This window comes from Ailuropoda melanoleuca, chromosome 13, assembly GCF_002007445.2.
Source record: "Ailuropoda melanoleuca isolate Jingjing chromosome 13, ASM200744v2, whole genome shotgun sequence".
In the NCBI taxonomy this organism is placed as follows: domain Eukaryota; kingdom Metazoa; phylum Chordata; class Mammalia; order Carnivora; family Ursidae; genus Ailuropoda; species Ailuropoda melanoleuca.
This window is the reverse complement of record NC_048230.1, coordinates 46,167,536-46,174,421: the sequence shown is the minus strand read 5'-3', so window position 1 is coordinate 46,174,421 and position 6,886 is coordinate 46,167,536.

The window sequence follows — 6,886 nt, the reverse complement described above, 5'->3', positions numbered from 1 at the left end:
CCAGCACCCAGTGTGAGCCCTGGGCAGGGGGGAGGCTGCCCGCAGCACCCAGTGTGAGCCCTGGGCAGGGGGGAGGCTGCCCGCAGCACCAGAGTGAGCCCTGGGCAGGGGGGAGGTTGCCCGCAGCACCCAGTGTGAGCCCTGGGCAGGGGGGAGGCTGCCCGCAGCACCCAGTGTGAGCCCTGGGCAGGAGGGAGGGTGCCCGCAGCACCCAGTGTGAGCCCTGGGTAGAGGGGAGGCTGCCCGCAGCACCAGAGTGGGTGGGCAGGGCCCCCGGGTCCCGAGCACCACACCCACCCATCCTTCCCCAGATTCCTGACATCCAGCCTGGGGATGGCGGGAAGCTACAGGAGTTGGCAGGACTCAGGCCTCTGCCGAAATCTGGGGCCTTATCCCATTGCACGGCATGTATGTTTATGTGCACGTGTGCGCCCACAGGTCTGTGTGCGTGCATGACCGTGCACACGTGAGCACAGACAGATACTTCTAAAGTTCTGGCCCCGTGGATGGTGGCCCCCAACTTAATCCTGGTTCCAATCCCAGCTCCAGCACTTACAGGGGTGTGACCTTGCGCAAGTGATCCTGACTCCCGCGTCAGTGTTCCCATCTGCAAATGGGGCCCAGACGAGGTCCCGCCTCTCAGAGCGAGGCGAGGAAGAACTGAGCCATCTGGGCAGAGCTCCGGGGACGCCCAGCCACTCTGTGCTGGTCGCTCCTGGACCCCCAGTGGCCCCCTTCTGCTCTGGTCGGAGGCTGGTGGCCACGGAGGTCTGGCTGTGCTGGCAGCCGGGACTCCTGGCTTCGCGCATCCTGTGCCGCCCCCTGGGGCACAGACGCGACGTGTGGAGAGCAATTACTCCAAGCTGTCATTTACGCTTGGATTTATTTTAATTGGCAGCCCATTAGAAACGCGCGAGCGCTGGCCGTGGACGCCCGTTATGTGTATGATCCGTGGTATCCGCAGCTGGCTCCGTGGTAATTGCATTCTGCTGTGGTTAATTCCTAGCTCGCTTGTTTACTGCACGTCGTGCGGGGCCGCCCCAGGCGTGCGGGGGGCTGTGCTGCGGGGGCCGCCCTCTGCCGGGCGAGCTCAGACAGCCCGACTCCGGGCCGGGGCAGAAGCCGGTGCAGGAGGCTTCGGGGGTGGCAGGAACGGCCACGATGGCCACGATGACGTTGATGATGAAAAGCAAAGGCAGTATGACCTCGGCTACATTATTAACTATAATCGAGTGATTCAGCCTGGGACGCGCGCGCACTCTTAGCTCCCAGCACACCGCGAGGCAGGGCCGGCTGCGTAGCGTGAGTTAAACAGGTAGCAGGCCTGGGGCAGACCCAGTGCGTTCGGAGAGGTGCGGTCCTGGGGTGTCACTTAACCGTTCCGTGCCCTGGTGTCCCCACCTCTGAAGTGGGCATGATGCCACTATATGGGTTTACTGGGGTTTAGGTAGACGAGGGTCCCTGGGTCGGGACTGATCGCAGTGGCCGTGTTCATCGGGTGACTGAGGTAATCCTCATCCTTGCTCGGCTGGTAGCAGTGGGAGCACGGAGAGCTGGATAGCCAGCCCAAGCCAGCCGGGCTCCCCAGAGACACAGACGCAAGGGGAATGGAGGTGGGGAGTCCCACAATCCGCCGGCTGCTAGGGTGGGCCCCGGCCCAGGAAGCTGGTAACACCCAGGGGACTGCCAGGTCACACGTGAAGTGAAAGGTCGCACACGCCTGCCCGGCTGTGCCCTTTCTCCCTGGAGCCTCACGTCCCCCCAGAACACCTGCCCGCTGAGCCGGGCTTGCGACCCCAACAAGTCCACCGGAGCCAGGTGGGCACCTGCTTTGAAAGGCGGAGCCGCCGCCCTCGCACCCACTGGCTCCGTATCTGAGGAGGGTCCAGGCAGCTGGGCTGTCCTCACGGTCGGAAACCAGTGTGAGGTCTGTCCGTGTGGACCCTGCCCTCAAACTGCCTGAGCCTGACCCAGGAGTCACTCATTTGCATGAGAGCAATGACCATCCCCGCCCCAGGAAGGCACTCATCAGGAGCCTGCTGGGCCCCAGCCCGCTGTGCTCTGCATGGCCCATCTCGAATTTGTCCTTCTAATGACCGGCCTTCACAACAGACGCAGTCCTGAGGGCCGCTCAGTGTATCTACCTCCCGCTTTCCCAGGAAAAGTGAGCTTGGCCCGTGGGGGCCCTGCAGCCCCCCCCCCGAGACCAGCGGGTAATCAGGCCGGGGCTCCCAGGTTGGGGCCTCTCCCACCCTGCAATACGCAGGGGCGATATGGTGGAGACCCCTCAGGGGCAGGTGGGGACAGAAGGGGCTCCAGAGGTGGGATGGCGGGCGTGGGGCACCTGGTGGCTCGCCCCAGCCTGCTGCCGCGGAGACAGCCCGCGGGGCAGCTTTGAACACAGTCCCTCTCTGCCGTCTGCGGTGGCCTCACGCAGGGCGTCATCTTGTTGGGTCACAAGGACACAGGGAAGGGACTCAGGCAGCCCTGAGACCTAGTGTGCACCTCGCAAATACCTCAACCCTCGAGCCACACGGGTTTGAAGTGCTCGGGTCCCCTTGCCCACGGGCTTGGACAGGACAGGACCGCGAGTGTGTTTTGCCTCCTTTTGATTTTCTTAATGACATTTTCTTCCGTCCAGCTTCCTTCCTGGTAAGAACACGGGGCATGGCGCCGTCCCCAGCGGCTGTGAGCAGGGGAGCTCGCGGGAGGAAGAAGCTACCCTCGGATTTTCAGGGTGCAGCAGCTCCTTCGAGGGTCAAGGGGGTCACTGGGATTCCCTCTCCACGGAGCTGCACCGGGGTGCCAGGGGCGGGGCGGGGCTTTCTGGCCTCCCTTCCCGCACCAGCTCTGGAGGCGAGCTGCCGGCCTGCCCCACCCCTCACTCCCCGTCACCCCATGCCCAGGGTACAGACACGTGGGGTACAGGCACAGGGGGCGGAGCAGAGTCCTCGTCCTGGGAAACCCCAGGACCAGCTTACAGTTAAGGGTTTATGAGGAAGCCTGCTCCATCCCAAGGACACAGCCTCCCACAGTTGCAGGGAGGGGTCCTCCGTGACACCCTTCCCCCTCCTCCCCTCCCTCCTTCTCCCCCTCCCCACTCCTCCTCATCCCCTCCCCTCTACCATCCCCTTCCCCCTCCACTCCTCCCTATACCCTCCTCCTCATCCTCCCCTCTCCTCCTCCCCTCTCCTCCTCACTTCCCTCCTCCCCCTTGTTTCCACCATTCCAACCCTCCTCCCCTCCACCTCCCTCACCCTCCCTTCCTCCTCCTCCCTCTTTCCCCTCTTCCCCACCTGCTAAAAAAAAAAAAAAAAAAAAAAAAAAAAAAAAAAAAAAAAAAAAAAAAACCCCCACCACTCCTCCACCCCTCCTCCCCTCCTTTCCCTTCGCCCCTCCCCCCACACGCCCTTCTTTCTCTCCCCTCCTCTCCTCTCTACCATTTCCTTCCCTCCTCCTTCCTCCTTCCCTCCTCCCCATCTCCCCCATCCCTTCTCCCCTCCTCCACCGCCTTCCTTTCCCTCCTCCCTTCTGCTTCCCCCTCCCCCTTCCTGTCTCCTTCTCCCCCACCTCTCCTCCTCCCATTCCCTCCACCCTCCTCCCCAACCCCCATCCCTCCCACCCTTCTTCCCCTCCTCCACTGCCTACCCCTTCTCCCCACCCTTCCCCCCTTCCCCTTCCTCTTCCCTCTTTTCCCTCCTTCCCCATCCCTTCCTCTCCTCTCCTCCTCCCTCTCCCCCAGGCTGCAGTTGTGGGGCTGGCAAGCAGGCAGCTGGGCCGCCCCCTTCTTGGCCACCTCGGATCTCTGAGACCGCGCACACACACACACACACACACACACACGCACGCACACACACACCGAGCAGGAACAACTGAGTGAAGACAGAGCCCTGTAGTGGATGGTGTCCTTCAGGCCATCGCCCAGTCAGCTCCGCCAAATGCATCTGGCAGAGCGGGCTTTGTGCTTGGGGAGCAGAGTCCTGGCTGAGCGGCTGAGCAGGGAGACATTGTCCCAGGCTCAGGATGACAGGTGACGTCTGAATAGCTCTTGACTGATCTCCAAGCACCCAGCTTAAACGGGTGCAGCTCAGAAGCCGCAGACGCCTCCTCTGTTGACCTCGGACCAGCTGACTGCAGAGCTTCTTCCTCTTGTGATCTTCTGACATCCCAGTTGTGACTGAAGTCATGTTCCACAGCCTCGGAATGAGGAAATCTCCGTAGTGCCGGGGGGTGGGGGGTGGAAGAGCTGGTGCCCAGTCCACCAGCTGCCGGATGGACGGACGGACACCAGCTGCCGGAAAAGCAAGCGCCACCCCTGGGCCGTGGGGCGCTCCAGCCCGGGCACACCTTCCCTGCCTCCCAGACATCACTCATAAGTTTTGGTGTACTTTTTTAAAAAAATACCTTATTAGAAGATAGAAAGGAAAAGGCCACATTAAGCCGTACCAGTCATTTACCCTTTAGTCTGAATTAGTATCAGCTATTCTCCAAGTGCAGCTTTGGATGATGTGGGGGAGGGAGGGGGCGGCCAGGTACATGGGGCCGCAGAGGGCGGGCAGGAGGAGAGGTTATCAGCTGCACAAAAAGTCCCCGCCAACAGGCTAGGAACCTCTGAAGACAAATGTCTTCATTTTACTTCCTAATTTGGGTGGCCTCGGGCTCAGCCTCCCGAGGCTCCGAAGGTCCACGAGGGCGGCTGAAGGCCAGGCAGCCACACGAAGCCAAGTGCCTTGGTGCCTGTCGTCAGTGCGCAAACACCTGGCAAGCCTCCTGTGGACACCGAGCCTGGGCTGCTGCTGCGGACAGAGCTGTGGGCAACGCAGGGGGCCCCAGGCCCTGGGCGGTCCTCCCCCCACACGGGGTACATGCGCACACCTGCTGAGGGGGGGCCGCGGAGGGGGCGCACCGTGGGCATCAGGGGGCCTGTGGAGAACGTGAGTTTGAGCGGAGACCTAGGCAGGAGGCGGCAGGCAAAGGGGGAGCGCAATGATGGCCGAGGGCCACGACCCCGGTGGGGGTTCATCTAGAGAGCATGTAGAGAGCGGAGACGGCAGGCAGCCCTCCACCATCCATCCTGGGAGCCAGGCCAGGCAGGCGAGGAGGCAGGGTCAGAGCCACCCACAGACCCTGCAGAAAGGAGGGCCCTCCCTCCACCCCAGGCCACACCCCCCGGGGCCCTGGGAATGTGGCCGCCTCTCTAGCCAGACTCCCTTCCCCAAGGGCAGGCCTGGTCCAAGCCACATGCACCTGGGGGGGCGCAGAGCACACCTGGGGGCCTGGATCTGAAAGGAGGACACACCAGAGGCTGAGCTGCCATATGGAAGGGCCTCCCTGACTGACAGCAACAGCCAGGAAGCCCCCGTGCTCCAAACCGAAGGGCCCAGCGGAGCGGAGGAGAAACTGCCGGGGTCTTGGGGAGCCAGGCTGGCAGAGAAAGAGGCCTATCATTTCCTGAGAAACCCGCTCCTTCCAGAAAACCAAAGGAGCCCACAGCTCAGCACGAAAGCACGTCTGCATAGAAGTTCAGAAAATCAGATCCATCACAGGGCATGAAATTCATTTCTCGCGAAGACTTGCCTGACTTCCCTCTTGCGGACAGTCCTCGTGGTCCCGTCCGGGCACTGGAGGCCCCCTGCTCCTCCCATAAGAGGACCAAGCCTATCATCAAAAACCAAGCCAGACCCTGGTTCTGGGCAGCTTCAGCCTCTCCCTCCCTGTACCCTGGACGGCTTGGGACTGTGGCTCCCCGGGGAGGTCGGCGGGGCAGGGGGGACTCACACCAGCGTCCTCCTTTCCTGTGCAACTTTCGCTTCATTGAAGGAGGGTTTGTGGAGAAGCCCAAACAGGGCAGACGTTGTCCTGGGCGCCAAGGATGCCAGCCACGCGGACAGACAGTGGAGGCTCAGAGCACGGGACGTGGTCAAGGGGATCCCCTGCCCCCACCCCTGCAGGGCCAGGTGAGCTGGGGTCCCCAGCTCAGCAGTCACTCTCGAGAAACATCTGCATCCCACACCTTCCGCTCCTCTGGGGTTGAGTTCTCTCCAAAGACTTCCTGGGGTCTTAGAACCCCAGGACTTTGCAGAAAGTCCTGGAAACCCTTGGGAAGTCTCAGAGGCTGAAGAGGGGGAGCTGACACTCGCCTGGCTCAGGGACTCCTGTTGTGCTCCAAGCAGAGCTAGCCTGCACCATCGGCGCCCCAACAGCTGTGTGCAGCCACCTGGCGTGGGCTGGTCAGGTGACGGCACCGTGCGCAGGGGCAGGGCCCCACCCCCCGGCCCAGGGAGAGGGTGGAGCTGAAGGACGCCTCCGTGGTGCCATTGCCGAGGTACCTGCATTCCTACGTCACACCGCGTGTCCCACTTCCGGTGCTCCCGCCAGTCGTGGAGGGAGAGCTGCTCCAGGCCGATTCACCTGCCGCACAGGTGAAAGCAGGTGTGTGACAGAGGAGTGCAGGTGTCCTGCTTCACCTTTCTGCCCCCCAGCACCGCCTCCTCATCTCCTCCCCCCTACACCCTGCCTGGGACTCCCTGTCCCACGTCTGCTTGGGGGTCCCCAACAGCAGCACGGCTCCGCGGGCGCCCCAGTGTTTCATCGATTCCCACCACGGCCCTATGAGGAGCACGGAGCTCAGGAGGGCGTGTTACCTGCTCTGCTCCCAGGCCACCTGCTGGAAAGGCAGGAGTGGACCCCAGGCCATCTGCCCCTCTGTCCCCTCCTCCACCTGGGAAGGGCTTTGCAGGAGCAGCAAGAGCCCCAACAGGAAGACAGCAAGGGAGGCACATGCCCTCCAAACGTGCCCCCAGGATGCCGCCCAGGGACCCTGCACGCTGCCTCCTCGATCCTCACTCCTTGGGTTCACCGCTCATCCCACAGACAGAGAGACTGG